The sequence below is a fragment of the Phyllobates terribilis genome, unplaced genomic scaffold, assembly GCF_046119375.1.
Source record: "Phyllobates terribilis strain yellow unplaced genomic scaffold, ASM4611937v1 Scaffold_3__8_contigs__length_932513732, whole genome shotgun sequence".
Taxonomy (NCBI): Eukaryota; Metazoa; Chordata; class Amphibia; order Anura; family Dendrobatidae; genus Phyllobates; species Phyllobates terribilis.
Window position 1 is genome coordinate 738,894,170 of NW_027362763.1, and position 17,946 is coordinate 738,912,115.

The 17,946-nt window shown below is 45.8% G+C and overlaps 1 pseudogene; it reads right to left on the bottom strand.

Annotated features, from left to right (window-relative positions):
* Positions 1-8,298: 8,298 nt before the first annotated feature.
* LOC141258624 (dead end protein homolog 1-like) overlaps positions 8,299-17,946 on the bottom strand; it is a 108,744-nt pseudogene continuing 99,096 nt past the window's right edge.

Genomic DNA, 17,946 nt, shown 5'->3' on the forward strand with positions numbered 1-17,946 from the left:
GCAAACTCCTTCATGACGATAGAGGCCACCATCTCCTTAGCTTGCTGGTACTTTTCTGTGGGAATGAGCTTGTCTCCAACCAGCAAGGAATATCCAGTGAATGGCACGCCATGATTTGGTATTAGCACCCAGTACCAGAAGCGAAACCATCCACAATTTCCATATCTCAGTCATTAAAATTGGTAGACTGGCTGCCCAAACATTAGTTTCTCACAAAGGAGCTGAAGTGGCAGTAGGTGCAAGTTTCTCCAACATGACCTGTTTGTTAGATATGAGAGGGAGAACAGAATTAGGATTTGCCAAGGTGCCAGATTGCATCTTAAGTCTTATGGATTGCTGGAGTCAGTCCACAGTAGAGATGAGCGTTGTTCTACTCGAACTGTTCGCCAATCTCAAATTCGAGCTGTTTTGGGCGGTGTTCGAGCCGGTCGGCGAACACGAACAATTTGAGAAAAATTCGGCTGTTCGAGGTTATGTTCGATAACTGTTCGTGCACCAAAATCATAACTGGATTTTTTCTCAGTAATGATGAAAATTAATGTTAATACGCAGTTTGAGTGTACAGCGGGGCGGGGGGAGGGGCAGGGGATGGATCTCTGCAGGAACAATGAAGATCTCCATTTTTTTTTCTCTTTCCCGCATTTGCAGTGGGGAGGTGCAATCTGTCAGCCTATCAGCAGCGCACACACGGAGCGAAGTGCTTTTTTTCACACAAGCAAGGGCATGTGTGATTGGCAGTGTATGTCACATGTCCTTGCCCTATAAGACCAAGCCATTTTCCCCGTCGCCACCATTTTCTCACTGCTGCAGCTGCGTGTTAGACGGCACCGCTGTTGCTGTGTGCGCTATACCTTGTTAATTTCAAGCCAATTTTCGCACAAATAAACAGATAGCTTGGGAGTAGGGAATAGTTGTGATTGCAGTCCTTTTAAGGACTAGGTTACAGCATTTCCTACGACTTTTATCAGGCAGGTCTGTGCTCTTAAATAGATAGATTGTGGGAGTAAAGACTAATTGTAATTGGAGTCCTTTTCAGGACTAGGTTACATCAGTTCCTATCAGTTTTTGCCAGGCAGGTCTGTGCCAGTGCTGTGCAAGTTTTTTTCACAGCATTTGGCTGAATCTAGCAAAGCTAATCCTTTTTGGCCTATTGCAGAGTGTGTTAGTCAGTGGAGTAGCCTATCTGTGTTGCAAGATATACCACCTGTGTATAGAATACCAATTTTTTTACTGCACCTAGTGAAGTAAAATCTTTTGGGCATAGCATCATTCTATTAGTCCATCTATACTGACCTCCATCAGGTTGCAAACTGAATATAATTTTTTTCTGCATCTAGCTCTGAAAAAATATTTGGGCTTCTAGCAGTGTGTGGGACTTGGTCTATTAGTCCATCTATACTGACCTCCATCAGGTTGCAAATTAAAAATAATTTTTTTCTTCATTTAGCTCTGAAAAAATATTTGGGCTTCTAGCAGTGTGTGGGACTTGTTCTATTAGTCCTTCTATACTGACCTCCAGCAGGTTGCAAATTGAATATAATTTTTTTCTGCATCTAGCTCTGAAAAAATATTTGGGCTTCTAGCGGTGTGTGGGACTTGGTCTATTAGTCCATCTATACTGACCTCCATCAGGTTGCAAATTAAAAATAATTTTTTTCTGCATCTAGCTCTGAAAAAATATTTGGGCTTCTAGCAGTGTGTGGGACTTGGTCTATTAGTCCATCTATACTGACCTCCATCAGGTTGCAAATTAAAAATAATTTTTTTCTTCATTTATCTCTGAAAAAATATTTGGGCTTCTAGCAGCGTGTGGGACTTGTTCTATTAGTCCATCTATACTGACCTCCATCAGGTTACAAATTAAAAATAATTTTTTTCTGCATCTAGCTCTGAAAAAATATTTGGGCTTCTAGCAGTGTGTGGGACTTGGTCTATTAGTCCATCTATACTGACCTCCATCAGGTTGCAAATTAAAAATAATTTTTTTCTGCATCTAGCTCTGAAAAAATATTTGGGCTTCTAGCAGTGTGTGGGACTTGGTCTATTAGTCCATCTATACTGACCTCCATCAGGTTGCAAATTGAATAAAAAAATTTTCTGCATCTAGCTCTGAAAAAATATTTGGGCTTCTAGCGGTGTGTGGGACTTGGTCTATTAGTCCATCTATACTGACCTCCATCAGGTTGCAAATTAAAAATAATTTTTTTCTGCATCTAACCCAGCCAATAGTTTTGGCCTAATACCACAGTTTGGCCACTCAGCTCTGCTCGGTTACCATCCATTGTTTTTTTGTGCAAACAACTCCAGAGTTGTGAATTAGTTAACCACCAAAATGAGTGGAAAAAGGCCTGCTGCTGGTGGAAAGGGGAATAGGCGTGTTGGGAAGGGGAAAAAAGGTTGTGTCCGTGGGGTAGGTGCAGAAGAAAGACCATCTTCCAGCCAAACTAAAATGTCTACTTCTTTTAGCGGACAATGTGATAAGATCCCTTTCTTACGGCCACGCCAATCGCTACAAATTCCAGATGAGGCACAAAAACAGCAGGTGCTTCAACGGATATCAAGTGCTCCTTTAAGTGGGCTCTCCTCCACATCAACTTCAACATCACAAATACTCCAGTCCTCAAAGGTGTCACCCAAATCGCACTTGCTTCCTCACAGCTCCCAAATCTCCAGCTGCCCGTCTGAGTATGAGGTAGAACAGATGGTTGAGTCTGCAGAGCTGTTTACTCATACTATAGCCTGGGAATCAGAGGTCGACTCCAGCGCTTCTGTGAATCCAGACGAGGAAATGATCTGCACTGATGCCCAGAATCTTTATGAGTCGGATCCAGGACCAGACGCAGAAGGTTCTGACCATAATGTAGACCCTCATTCCCAAACTGTAACTCCTGTTGGTGGAGACAATGAGGAAGACGATGATAAGACTCAAATACCTGATTGGAGCGACAACTTTAGTTTTTTGTCAGGGCAGGAACAGGTTGGCTCTGAGGACGACGGGTGTGATAACGCACAGGGTGATGATGATGAGGTCGGAGATCCCACTTACTGTCAACCCACAGTCAGCCAAGAGATGAGGTCAGCAGAGGAGGTGGAGGAAGATGCTAGTGACGACGAGGTCAGGTTGCGCCTTCCTGGACAGAGACGTAGTACTGGAAGCACGTCAACAACTGCATCCTCAAACACAACTCTGCCTCTCACCACAAGTCGTGGTGGCTCTTCAGGTCGCATGGGTGCTAAGCCTTGCATAGCCTGGGCATTTTTTCAGATCGATAAAGATGACCCAACTCGTGTTATCTGTAACATTTGTCAGCAAAAGCTAAGTAGAGGCCAAAAAATACATAGTTTGAGTACTTCATGCATGAACCGGCACATGGACATGAAGCATAAGTTGCAGTGGGAAGCTCAGTGTGCTACAATGCGGTCTAGCCGGCCGGGCCAACCACCGTCTGCCATATCTTGTGCATCCGCGGCCTCTTCATCCTCTGTGACTGGGGGGACAGCAGTCACACCTGTTTTGGGGCGCAGACCTGCCACCTCTTTACCCGCAACAGCCAGCGTGATTGGCAGGTCATCATTTTCTTTGGAGGTGGTAACACCAGCTGGTCTTGAGCGCTGTCCGACATCGATAGCACCACCTTTGGATCAAGGCAACCTAACTTGTCCGCCTGCATCTTCCTCACAGACCGGCAGTTTGCCGGGGACACCCTTATCAACCCCGTCTAAGCACAATAGCCAGCCCTCGGTCCCTCAGATGTGGACAAGTAAAAGACCATTTCCTCCTAGCCATGAGAAAGCTAAGAGGTTGAATTTCACCATCTGCAAGCTCTTGGCTACAGAAATGCTGCCTTTCCGCCTGGTGGACACAGAGGATTTTCGAGACCTTATGTCCGTCGCAGTGCCCCAGTACCAGATGCCCAGTCGGCACTACTTCTCAAAGAAAGGTGTGCCTGCGCTCCACCAGCATGTCGCACACAACATCACCGCTTCTTTGAGAAACTCTGTGTGTGACAGGGTGCATTTCACCACAGACACTTGGACGAGTAGGCATGGACAGGGGCGTTACATGTCGCTGACTGGGCACTGGGTAACTATGGTGACAGCAGGACAAGGGGCTGCTGTCCAAGTCTTGCCGTCCCCACGAGTTGTGCGTCAATCCTCTTTATGTCATTTTTCCTCCACTGCTTCTGCCTCCTCAACCTCCTCTCGGTCTTCCACCTGCACCCATAGCCTGTCTGGTCATGCCACAAGCTTTCTAACTGCGCAGAAGGGATCCTGCACACCTCCTTACTATGCTGGCAGTAGGGCTCAACGTCATCAGGCGGTTTTTACATTGAAATGTCTGGGAAATGTGAGTCACACAGCTGAGGAGTTGTGGTCAGCTCTGGAGAACCAATTTCATGAATGGTTGTCTCCACTGCACCTGAAACCAGGGAAGGCCGTGTGCGACAATGCTGCAAACCTGGGTGCGGCCCTTCGCCGGGGCAATGTCACACACGTGCCTTGTATGGCTCACGTGTTGAACCTGGTTGTCCAGCAATTTTTAGCCCACTATCCCAGACTAGATGGCCTTCTGCAGAGGGCACGGTCGCTGTGTGCTCACTTCCGCCGTTCGCATCCCGCAGCTCAGCGACTTACATCTCTACAGAAGTCGTTGGGCCTGCCACTTCACCGGCTAAAATGCGATGTGCCTACCCGGTGGAATTCAACTCTGCACATGTTGCAGCGACTGTGGCAGCACCGACAAGCCCTCGTGCAATACGTTCTGACGTATAGCCTGGGCCAACGAGATTCAGAGGTGGGGCAAATCACGCTGGAGGAGTGGTCTCAGATCAGGGACCTATGCACCCTTCTGCACAGTTTTGAAATGGCGACGAAGATGTTTAGTGCTGACGATGCCATTATCAGCATGACTATTCCGGTGATTTACATGCTGGAGCACATGTTAAACAGAATTCGGAGTCAGGTGGTGGCACAAGAGGAGGTGGAGGAAGTAGAGGAGGAGGAGTTGTATGCGGAAGGGCTAACATCTGCAAGGTCCAGACGGTCGGCAGCACCAGGGCGGCAGGCATGTGAGGGTGGGGGAGATGATTTTACCAGGGCGCATGGTAGCAGCCAAACTAGTGAGGAAGGTGCAGGAGCCCAGGAAGAAGTGGAGGACGAACTGATGGAAGACTCATCAGATGAGGGAGTCCTTGATCACATTTCTGTTGTGCGAGGTTGGGGGGAGAGGACAGAGGAAGGAAGCATGATTGTTACCTCGCCACCAACACAACAGGGACTTGGTGCTCCTGGATGCGCAACACACATGAGTGCCTTCTTGCTGCACTACCTGCAACATGACCCTCGAATTGTGAGAATTAGAAATAATCCTGACTACTGGGTTGCCACACTGTTAGATCCCCGGTACAAAAGTAAATTTTCAGAAATTATTCCTGCCATAGAAAGGGATGCACGCATGCAGGAGTATCAGCAGAGACTGTTGCAGAATCTTACATGTGCTTTTCCACAAAATACCAGTGGTGCACGTAGTGAATCTCACAGTTCCAACTTGCCAACCGTGGTCTGTATGGAATTGTTCAATAAAGGGCCCAAAATTAAGATAACATAGATGGGAGAGGTCTCTATGAATAGGAATTCCTAAGTATTTGATACCCTGTGAGGGCCAGGCAAAGGGAAAGTTGGACTGGATGGAATCCTATATGGATTTAGGGAGGGAGACATCAAGGGCCTCAGACTTCGCTGCATTGATTTTAAAATTTTACCATGTAACAAAGTGATCTATTTCAGCCATAACAGCAGGGATGGATATATGTGATTGAGTGATATATACTAGGACATCATCAGCAAATAGAGAGCACTTGTACTCGGTGCCTCCCACCTCAATCCACCTAATATTGGGGTTATGGCGAATTGATGAGAGCAGGTGCTCCGTCACTAGGATGTATAAGAGAGGGGACAGAGGACATCCCTGCCTTGTCCCATTGGTGATTGTGAAAGGTGATGAAAATGTTCTGACGCACCCCCTGGGCCTTGGGACACCCGGAGCCGGACCCTTTTTGGTGGATGCTGGTGGTTGTAGTCTTCGTGGCGGCGATCCGGTTCCGTGGCTCAGGGCGGTCAAACCAGTGGCGGAACTATTTATGTGGTTTTGATGTTTAAATGTCCGACTACGCCACCCGTGGATTGCGGTCAGAGTGAACCGCCGCTACAGGGCAGACCGCTAAGGCTGGTGTTGTGGGTGCAGCAGAGCGTAGCATAACTCCCCACGGGAGGAGTATAGCCTCAGGGCAGTGTATGCGGAGGATGGGAGTGATGGTGCAGGGCAGCAGCAGTAACGACACGGAGTCAGTGATGCAGTTCAGGGCCTTTACTCACAGTTCTTATTATCCAGACCACGTCTGCAGGTAACGGCTGCCCACGTCGTACTGTGCTCACCAGGTGAGGGGCTCAGACAACTCCCAGATAACTTTGGAGCGCTTCACAGGACCCCCTTTGTGTGTCCTTTGTCTGGCCTTTCTTACCAACACTTCTGTCCGGCTGCCTCGGGCCTCCTCTTGGTAAACTTGGCGCCAGTTTCCCTGACCCTATGTGGTGCCTTCCTAGCGGGTGGAGCAAGGGGCTGCGCCACATAAAATGTCAGAGCCTCCGGTTTCTAGCTGAGGGTCGTTTCCTGCCTCCACTAGTTCGGGGACCGGTCTCCCCCTTTGGCCTGACCCCTCCACGCAGGTGGATTCGGGCGTGCGGTGGCGACTCGCCCGTCCGCACCCCTGGGATCCCTTCATTCCTCGTTCCTGGAGCCTTCTCCGCTCCTCTTCCTTCCTTCTCCCTCTTCCAGGCCTGGGCCTCTGTTACTAGGCCCGCCTCCGGAGCAGAGCTCATGCAGAGCCCCTGCTCCCTGCCACTTCTGCTCAGACTTCTCTGCACTGAACTAAGATGGTGCCCACCTTTTATACTCCCTTCTCAATGCACCCAGGAACTGCTTCCTCCCTGCTCCTGCACTGCAGGGTTCCCCTTCCTCAGTGTTCCCTCCCCCCACTCCAGCCAGGGACAGGGACTGTCGTGCCCATCTCAGGGGCATATTGGTCGCCCTGCCCCACGGCAATGTGGTGTAATGCATGCAGGTGTCGGGTCCTGATCCACACTCCATCCTTATCTGAGAGTGAGATATCACACCTCTGGGTGAGGTGCAATACGTCTGTAGCAACCGAGCCCTCGGTGCTACAGTTCCATTCATCTTCAGCCTAGGTGACGTATTGTGATACAGGGCCGTGATTTTGGCTATAAAAGGGTCCCCTAGACCCCTACCCCAAGCTTTTTAAGAGAATCATATATGGCGTGCCAGGAGACTCTATGGAATGCTTTCTCAGCATCCAACGAGAGTATCTACTTACAAATTTTTAACTGCATCTAGCCCAGGAAATACTTTGTGCCTAGTAGCAGTGTCTGCTAGTCAGCGGATTATCCCGGCTGTTAAGCAAGCTACACCACCTGTAGTTTGGACACTTAATTTTTTCAAAGGAAATGCTTCGGGACCACGGGATACTTAGTGAAGAGCATCAGGAGGCACCCCAAGGCATAGGGGCTGGGACTGGCACTAGGATGCCTTGCGGTGGACAGCCGAGCTCGATCCTTATAAAAGCTTTTTAACTGCAGCAGCTTTAGTGGACGCTACTGGAGCTGGAATTACGCGGCTGCTGGCATGAGACTTGCCCTCCAATAGATCCTTGTAAATGGATTTAAAGTGTATTCATTCAAATTAGAGGGACAATTTAAATTAAAAAGCTTAGAGCTGCCTCCACCACAGGGGGGCTCTCTCGACCCACCAGCGGACAGGCACCAGTATTGGGAGAGGGGGGCTGGCCGTCAGGGTTCACCGCGGCTCTGGCACAAACCCGGCGACACGGAGGTGGCACGGGCAGGAGCGGACTGGCCGTCTCGGCTTCTCACTTTTTGGATTTTAGAAGGGCATGACATGCCTATATCTGTGTCTCCCCCTCCTTTTACTCCTCCACCTCTTTTCTTTTCGCATGACTATATGTACTTGTCACTTTTCCATGTGTTAGTTGTGTCTTCTGAGCAGTTTATCAGCTTTTGGACACCTTTGAAGGTGTTTTCTATGTGTTTCTATGTGTTTTTGTTTGCCTGCCATTGGTTTTAACGGTGTTCGAAGGTGTTCGACGAACAGTTCGACGAACAGTTCGGCGAACACACGGGTGTTCGACGAACCGAACCGAACTCGAACACTACGGGGGTGGCTCAACACTAGTCCACAGTAAAAAAAAAGCAGCCATCGAGTGTCTAGGAACCCTCACAAAGACTTTTCTTAGCCTGTGCTGCTTTTCGGTGAGAGTCGTGTTTCACCTTAGTCATATTCTTTAGGTCGGTGAAAGGACTTGCATAGAAGGAAACCGTTTCTACTCTGGCTGTCATTTCTCCCAGGAAGTCCTCTATTGCAGCTTGTTCCATAAGCAATTGCAGCCCGTCCAACTTCATCTCACACTTTTTGGTGCTCTGATAAACAAAGATCTTTATGCCTTGAATTTCATGGCTACAAAGTTGGTCAGTGGCCTGATCTGCAATGCATTTTGAGAAATAACGTGCATAAGCAAAGCCACTGTTTAGGCCACTGAAGGTCATGATTAAGAGAAACTCATACAGCTTTCCCACAAACTGAAAGAGGGGTATCAATGCATCTTAATATATCTCCTGAGGAATATTGCCAATAAAAAGTTCAGAACCATGTGGAGGAGCTTCACCAACCCAACTTGGAGGGGGGCCACCATATTTCCTTTGTTCATTTTCTTGCACTAGTGAAAAATTAGAGCTCCTAATCCACTCAATGAGTCCAGCTTTATTTTTCCTGTTAACAGAGTTAACAGGTCACAGGTCAAGGATTAGGGAGGGTAATTCAGGAGGATGAGGGGAACATGGACAGTTGTCCTCATGGTGGGGCACGTGCTTGTGTAAGGCGGGGACGGCACACCGGGAGAAATAATGGTGGTTGGAGACTGAGTACCTGGGGATAGCAGCTGCCATCAGGTTGCGGAAAGCTTCCGCCTCCATGAGCCTAAAAGGCAAAATTTCTAGTGCAAGCAGTCGAGAAATGTGGCAGTTAAGTATTGTGAGCGGTGGGTGGATGTGTATTTGAACTTGCATTCCAAGGACTTGGGTAGGGACAACTGAACGCTGCGCTGGGACAAGGACGTGGACAAGGCTGCTTACTGTAATGAATGCAAGTGTGCAACGACAGGTGGAGGGTGGGAGGCATCTTCGCCTGCATCATGGACGGAGGCTTGGCGAGCAGGTACAACAGGGGAAGAGGCAGTGGCATCACCCTCAGACACTGTTTCTGGACCCTGGCATTCTGCCAAACTAGTTGGGTGCTTTGATGTCATATGCCTGAGAATGCTGGTGGTGGTCAGGCTGGTAGTTTTGCTGCCCCTGCTGATTCTGGCATGGCGAATGTTGCAAATGACCTTTTAGGGGTTAACTGGACAGTCTTTAAAAAAGAGCCAGACTCGGGAAAACCTAGCAGTTGGACTGGCAACTTCTCTGGTATTGGTGTTTTGGGGAACAGTTGCCAGCCTTGTGTCTGTAGCCACCCCACTGCTTCTTCCTGACAGTTGTCCTGCTACACCTCCCTCCCCCTCTGCGCTGCTGTCCTAGTTTTGCATGTCACCTTGCAAGGTTGGGTCAGTGACTTCATTGTCCACCACCTTGTCTTATACTTCCGCACCCTGATCCTCCCCCTGACTTTCTGTCCATTGTATCTCATTATCATACACCTTTTGCAACAGTAATTGCACTTTCCCTCCATCAACTTCATGTGATCATCATTGCTGAAATATTTGGGCATTGCTACATGCGATCTCTCTGTTGCCCCGGTTGAAACGGACCGAGCGAGAGGCCAGAATCTATAAATGGAAAGATGAACAAAACAGCTCTTCGGAGTGTCCAAGTATGGGATCAGTTGTCTCCAGGCACTCAACATGGTGGGAGGAAGGAGGATCAGGGTGAGGAATTTGCCGACTCCAAGTAAAAAAAATCTTCCGAATCCGCACACTCCTCAAACAAAAATATGCAAAAACAATTGTACATGCCCTCATCATCTCCCGCCTTGACTACTGCAACCTCCTGCTCTTTGACCTCCCTTTTAACACTCTCGCATCCCTGCAATCTATCCTAAACTCTGCTGCCCGACTAATCCACCTGTCCCCTCACTATTCCCCTGTTAGAACCCTCCTGTTAGTTTTTTCTATCTTGTGTTTTGCGGTCACGTGACCATCTGCCTATGTATTCCAGCTCTGCCCTTCTGGCCTTGCTGGACTTCAGTGTTGCTTGACTGTCTCTCTAGCCAGGTGCTTCGATGCCTATCTCTGTCTAGTTCGCTTGGTCCTCTGGGACCTCTAGTACTTTTTGTCAGTTTGTCTTTGTGCTCTGCAACAACTTCTGTTTAGGAGGTGTCCCATTTTTGTCCCAGTCGTTAGTTCATTTAGGGACCCCTTCCTTAATTCTATAGGTCTTCGTTCAGACTAGCCGAGGACTAAGGCGGGTCTGTTCACAAGGAACAGGCAGCCCGCTCCATCGTAGGGATTCAGCTTAGTCTTACTGTAGGGATAGTTTTCCCCTATCTTTCCTTAGTTTATGTTGCAGAACATAACAGTAAGTCTAGCCCAAAAAAAAAAATAAAAGGAAAGAAATTCGGAGATCAGTATGGTTTCCGTCCAGGAGTTTGCTCAACGCCTGCAGGGATTGTCTCTGGAGGTGGCCGAGCTTCAGCAACACGTGAGTAGCTGTCCTGGAGCGCATTTTGTCGAACCCAAGGTAGGACTGCCTGATGTTTTTTATGGTAAACAGCAAGATTATTTTTCCTTTAAAAATGCTTGTTTGCTATATTTTCATTTGAGACCAAGATCCTCTGGGAATGAATCACAGCGCATTGGTTTTATTATGTCACTTTTGCGCAAAGAACCACAGGGTTGGGCCTTTTCTCTCCAGCCTAATGATCCGTGTTTAAGTTCTGTTGAAGAATTTTTTTCTGCTATGGGGCTATTATATGACGATCCTGATCGAATCTCATCTGCTGAATCAGAACTTAGACGTTTGAATCAGGGGTCTGTTGATGTTGAAAATTATTGCACACACTTCAGGAGATGGGCCTCAGAAGTTAAATGGAATGATTCTGCGCTGAGATGTTTATTTCTTGCTGGTCTGAGTGAAAGGGTTAAGGATTTGCTAATTGCATTCCCTGCACCTGAGACTCTGCAGGAAGTTATGCAGTTAGCTGTTCGTGTGGACAGGAGACTGAGGTCCAGGGTGAATGATGTAAAAACTTCTGTAACGTCAGGTCCTAGTTCCCAGAAAATCTGCTCTGACAGCGGAGAACCAATGGAGGTGGGGGCAATGTCACTCCGCTCTCAGGAAAGAGACTGGAGATTCGCCAAGGGTTTATGTCTTTATTGTGGTAAGGCTGATTATTTGATTAAGTATTGTGAGTGTCGTTTAAGTAAAGAAAAAAAAAAGGTCAGTTACGCCCGTATAGCTGGTTTGCACTCTGCAGGAGTATTTCTTTCTGGGAGTACTACTCTGCAGGGAGATTTGATTGAATTTCAGGTATTTGTGGATTATGGTTCAACACTTAATGTGATTGAAAAGGGTTTTTGGAAAACCTTAAATTGAAATCCAAACCTTTATCATCACCTATTTCTGTGGTTGCAATTGATAACACTCCTTTGAAATGTATTACTCACAAGACTGCTGCATTTTCCCTCACTATCAATGGAGTTCACCAAGAAATTTTGGACTTGGTTGTTTTGGATAATTTGCCCTCTCCAGTTGTTCTAGGATTGCATTGATTAAAACTGCACAATCCTTTATTGGACTTGTCTCCTAATGTGATTAAGTGTTGGAGTCCGAAGTGCTATGATAAATGTTGTAATGGTCGCATTGCGGCTGTAAATAAAGGGGAATTACCTGCACCTATTCAAGATTTTTGGAGGGTTTTTTTGGAGGAGAAGTCGCAAGTTTTACCTCCTCATAGGGATTATGATTGCGCCATTGAGTTTGTTCCTGGAGCTACTCTTCCCAAAAGTCGCTTGTTTAATCTGACTATCCCTGAAAGAAAGGCTTTGGAGGAGTACATAGAGACTAGCCTGGCTGCTGGTCACATTAGACCTTCTAAGTCGCTTGTGGCAGTTGGATTCTTCTTTGTTAAAAAAAGGATGGCAGTTTACATCCATGTCTGGATTTTCGTGAAATTAATAAGATTACAGTATGCAATTCCTACCCATTACCGTTAATTCCTGACTTGTTTAACCAGTTAGTGGGAGCCAAGTGGTTCTCCAAAATTGATCTCCGGGGGGGCATACAATTTGTTACGTGTGAAGGAGTTGTGGTGGCGGCTTTGGACTCCGTTTTGGAGAATGGGATTCTGAAAGCTCAAGATGATGCTCCATCTAACGCTCCCCATGGGAGGTTGTTCGTGCCTAGAGCATTTAGGAGAGATTTGTTTGTGGAGTGTCATGAGTCTTTGTTGGCAGGTCATCCAGGAATTTCAGAGACTAAGAAACTAATCAGTCGCAGTTTTTGGTGGCCTGGATGGCAGAAGGAAGTCATCAAGTGGGTGCGTCAGTGTACTGTGTGCGCTAGGTCAAAGGCTTCACATACTCCTGCTGCGGGGTTGCTTTTCCCTCTGGAGGTTCCTAGTGCACATTGGACGCATCTCACTATGGATTTTATTACTGATCTTCCTGTGTCCGAGGGTTTTACTGTCATCTGGGTGGTCGTGGACCGTTTTAGTAACATATGTCATTTGGTTCCATTCATTAAGTTGCCCTGCGCAAAGACACTCGCTAAGGCATTTGTTAAGGAGATTGTCAACCTCCATGGCGTTCCCATGGATATTGTTTCTGATAGAGGACCTCAGTTTGTGGCTCGCTTTTGGCGTGCTTTTTGTGACAGGTTGGGAGTAGAGTTGAGCCACCCCGGTAGTGTTCGAGTTCAGTTCGGTTCGTCGAACACCCGTATGTTCGCCGAACTGTTCGTTGAACTGTTCGTCGAACACCTTCGAACACCATTAAAATCAATGGCAGGCAACAAAAACACATAGAAACACATAGAAAACACATAGAAAACACTTCAAAGGTGTCAAAAAGTTGACAAACTGCTCAGAAGACACAACTAACACATGGAAAAGTGAAAAGGACATATAGTCATGCAAAAAGAAAAGAGGTTGAGGAGTAAAAGGAGGGGGAGACACAGCTATAGGCATGTCATGCCCTTCTAAAACCAAAAAAGTGCGAAGCTGACACGGCCAGTCCGTTCCTGCCCGTGCGACCTCCGTGTCGCCGGGTTTGTGCCAGAGCTGCGGTGGACCCTGACGGCCAGCCCCCCTCTCCCAATACTGGTACCTGTCCGCTGGTGGGTCGAGCGAGCCCCCCTGCGGTGGAGGCAGGTCTAAGCTTTTTAATTTAAATTGTCTCTCTAATTTGAATGAGTACACTTTAAATCCTTTTACAAGGATCTATTGGAGGGCAAGTCTCATGCCAGCAGCCGCGGGAATTACAGCTCCAGTAGCGTCCACTAAAGCTGCTGCAGTTAAAAACCTTTTATAAGGATCGAGCTTGGCGGTCCACTGCAAGGCGTCCTACCGCCAGTCGCAGCCCCTGTGGCTTGGGGTGCCTCCCGATGCTCTTCACTGAGTGTACCGGGGGCCCGAAGCATTTCCTTTGAAAAAATTAAGTGTCCAAACTACAGGTGGTGTAGCTTGCTTAACAGCTGGGATAATCCGCTGACTAGCAGACACTGCTACTAGGCACAAAGTGTTTCCTGGGCTAGATGCAGTTAAAAATTTGTAATTAGATACTCTTGTTGGATGCTGAGAAAGCATTCCATAGTGTCTCCTGGCACACCATATATTTTTCTCTTAAAAAGCTTGGGGTAGGGGTCTAGGGGACCCTTTTATAGCCAAAATCACGGCCCTGTATCGCAATACGTCACCTAGGCTGAAGATAAATGGAACATTTTCATCACCTTTCACAATCACCAATGGGACAAGGCAGGGATGTCCTCTGTCCACTCTCTTATACATCCTAGTGACGGAGCACCTGCTCTCATCAATTCGCCATAACCCCCATATTAGGTGGATTGAGGTGGGAGGCACCGAGTACAAGTGCTCTGCATTTGCTGATGATGTCCTAGTATATATTACTCAATCAGATATATCCATCCCTGCTGTTATGGCTGAAATAGATCACTTTGTTACATGGTCAAATTTTAAAATCAATGCAGCGAAGTTTGAGGCCCTCGATGTCTCCCTCCCCATATCCATACAGGATTCCATCCAGTCCAACTTTCCCTTTGCCTTGCCCTCACATGGTATCAAATACTTAGGAATTCGTATTCATAGAGACCTCTCCCATCTATGTTATCTTAATTTTGGGCCCTTTATTGAACAACTCCATACAGACCACGGTTGGCAAGTTAGAACTGTAAGATTCACTACGTGAACCACTGGTGTTTTGTGGAAAAGCACATGTACACTGTGTTCCAAATTATTATGCAAAAAGTGTTTAGGAGTGATAAGGTAAGAATTTTTTTGTTTGCCAGTTAAACTCATTGATGGTGATGTGTGTTAGGGCTCTTTATATCACTGTAAGAAATTGCAGACACCTGTGCTAATTAGTTTGGCAGGTGTGTCCAATGAAAGGCAAGACTACTTAAGAAGGCTGTCCCACATTATTAAGCAGCCTACATTTTCTGCCAAAATGGGAAAGAAAAAGGATGTGTCGGCTGCTGAGAAGCAACAAATTGTGGAGTGTTTAGGTCAAGGCATGACTACAATCAACATTGCCAAGACACTTCATCCTGATCATCGCACAATCAAGAAGTATGTAGCTGATTCACAGTACACACGTGGGCGTGCTGATAAGGGAAAATTACGTCAGGTTAAAAGAGCAGCGGCAAAAAAGCCCTGTCATAGCAGCAGACAAGTTTTTGAAGCTGCTGGTGCCTTCAACGTCCCCCGAACAACAAGATGCACGGTCCTTCAGAGGTTTGCAGCTGTGCGTAAGACATCCTGTCGACCTCCTCTATCCACTGTACACAAGCAGAAATGGCTCCAGTGGGCCAAACAATACATGAAGACTGACTTCAAAACTGTTTTGTTCACCGATGAGTGCCGTGCAACGCTCGATGGTCCAGATGGATGGAGTGGAGGATGGCTGGTTGATGGACACCCCATGCAAACACGGCTACGGCACCAACAAGGAGGAGGTGGAGTAATGTTTTGGGCTGGAATCATGGGGAGAGAGATTGTCAGCCCCTTTAGGATCCCTGAAGGGGTAAAGATGAACTCCATAATGTATGTGGAGTTTCTCAAACAGCACTTCCTGCCATGGTTCAAGAAGAAGAACCATGTATTCCACAGCAAGATCATTTTCATGCATGATAATGCACCGTCTCATGCTGCACATAACACATCTGCATCTCTGGCTGATATGGGCATAAAAGGGGACAAACTTATGGTGTGACCCCCATACTCCCCTGACCTCAACCCCATTGAGAACCTCTGGAGCATCATCAAAAGGAGTGTCTATGATGTCAGGAGGCAGTTCACATCTAAGCAACAGCTCTGGGAGGGTATTCTGTCCTCATGCAAAACAATTGAAGCAGAAACCATCCAAAACCTGACAAATTCAATGGACAAGAGAGTTCAGAAGCTCCTTTCGAACAAGGGGTCCTATGTGCAAATGTAACATCACCTAGAATAAAGTTTTGAGTTGAAAACTGTTTGATTTCAGTTTCTAATAACATGCTAATGCTTATAATTTCAAAAATGACCATTTTTTTGTTCTTTATTAAAATGAAAAGGTTGATCGAAAAGTGTGGGGGATCTAAGAGTGTGGCAGCCCAGTAGTCAGGATTATTTCAAATTCTGACAATCTGAGGGTCATGTTGCAGGTAGTGCAGCAAGAAGGCACTCATGCGTCTTGCGCATCTAGGAGCCCCAAAATTATTTTCCGGGCTAGATGCAGCTAAAAATTATTATTAATTTGAAAGCTGGTGGAGCTTAGTATAGATGGCCTAATAGAATCAGTACTGCAAACTGCTACAAGGCCAAAATTATTTTACAGGCAAGATAGAGATAAACATGATTAGTAATAATTTGAAATCTGGTGGAGCTTAGTATAGATGGCCTAATAGAATCAGTACTGCAAACTGCTACAAGGCCAAAATTATTTTACAGGCAAGATACAGATAAACATGATTATTAATAACACTGGTGTACAACAAAAAAAAAAAATTTCTGGCATGGACTTTAAGAACAGTTTTAGACTAATTTGAGGGTGCTGAATTCAAATTTGATCTTATAATTTCTCTATCACATCACGTTTTTGCGCTATAGGTATATAGCCCATTTTCAATAATTCCAAGAAAAATATTTGTAGTGTATGAAAAGTGCCGGTTTATACGGTTCACTAAGGTAAATTTAGTTTTCATTTAGTCTCCCAATAAATGTGAGAATATCTTTGTTTTCTTTGAACATGCATAATTCCCATTTGTTATGATAAGAAAGTAAAAAAACTGTTTTCAAACACCCTTGTTTTCTGTGCTACTGGGACAGTAGAGCTACAGCAGAGCATTGGGTGAAAACTGAATGGCCTCAGCGACAGAGTTTGGCATCTGGCGATAAGAATGTCATCCATGATCCTCTAGTGGATAGGAAGAACATTGTCTTTCCTCCCTTGCACATAAAACTTGGATTGATGAAGCAGTTCGTCAAAGCTCTCAATCACAGTGGAGAATGCTTTAACTATATATGTTCAACTTTTCCTGGTCTTAGTGAAGAGAAGAAAAAGGCTGGAATATTTGATGTACCTCAAATAAGAACACTTATGAGAGACCCAAACTTTATCACATCAATGAATGAGACAGAAGAGCTTGGAATGCATTTTGTAATGTGGTGCAGAATTTTCTAGGGAATAAGAAAGAAGACAACTATGAAGAGATTGTGGAAGAGCTACTAATGAGTCTGCAAAATCTTGGATGTAGAATGAGTATCAAGATTCACTATTTACACAGCCATTTGGACTTTTTTCCAGAGAACCTTGGGGATGTGAGCGAGGAACAAGGGGAGCGTTTTCATCAGGACATTAAAACAATGGAAGAACGGTATCAAGGCCAGTGGGACTCACATATGATGACTGACTATTGCTGCAGCTTGATTAGAGACAACCCAGAAGCTGTACATCACAGATCAGCCAAGAAAAGAAAGTTCAAATAACTGCCATTTGCCATTCATCTGTGTGCCATATATATGTGTTTTTATATTTTATAGTTTAATTTTGTAAGTATATTTGATTTGCTGTACACAGACTTTGTAATTTTTGTTATTCCTTGATTAAAAATATACTAAATGTAGTAACGAAAATCATGAGGTTTTTATCAAAAAACATTCGGTAGGAGTAATTTCCATCAAAAATATCTCGAAATCCTGATGTGATAGCCAAAAACGGAGTTCGTATTAGTAATCAGCAGCCAAAATTGACTTAAAATATGTTTTAAAACCTTTTGACAGTAAAATTGCGTTAACCAGTTTAATTTTAAATCTGGTGGAGCTTTGCATAGATGGACTAATAGAATCAGTACTGCAAACTGCTACAAGGCCAAAATTATTTTCCAGCCAAGATACAGATAAACATGATTAGTGATTTTAAATCTGGTGGAGTTTAGTATAGATCGCCTAATAGAATCAGTACTGCAAACTGCTACAAGGCCCAAATTATTTTCCAGCCAAGACACAGATAAAAATGATTATTAATTTTAAATCTGGTGGAGTTTAGTATAGATGACCTAATAGAATCAGTACTGCACACTGCTACAAGGCCAAAATTATTATACAGGCAAGATACAGATAAACATGATTAGTAATTTGAAAGCTTAAAA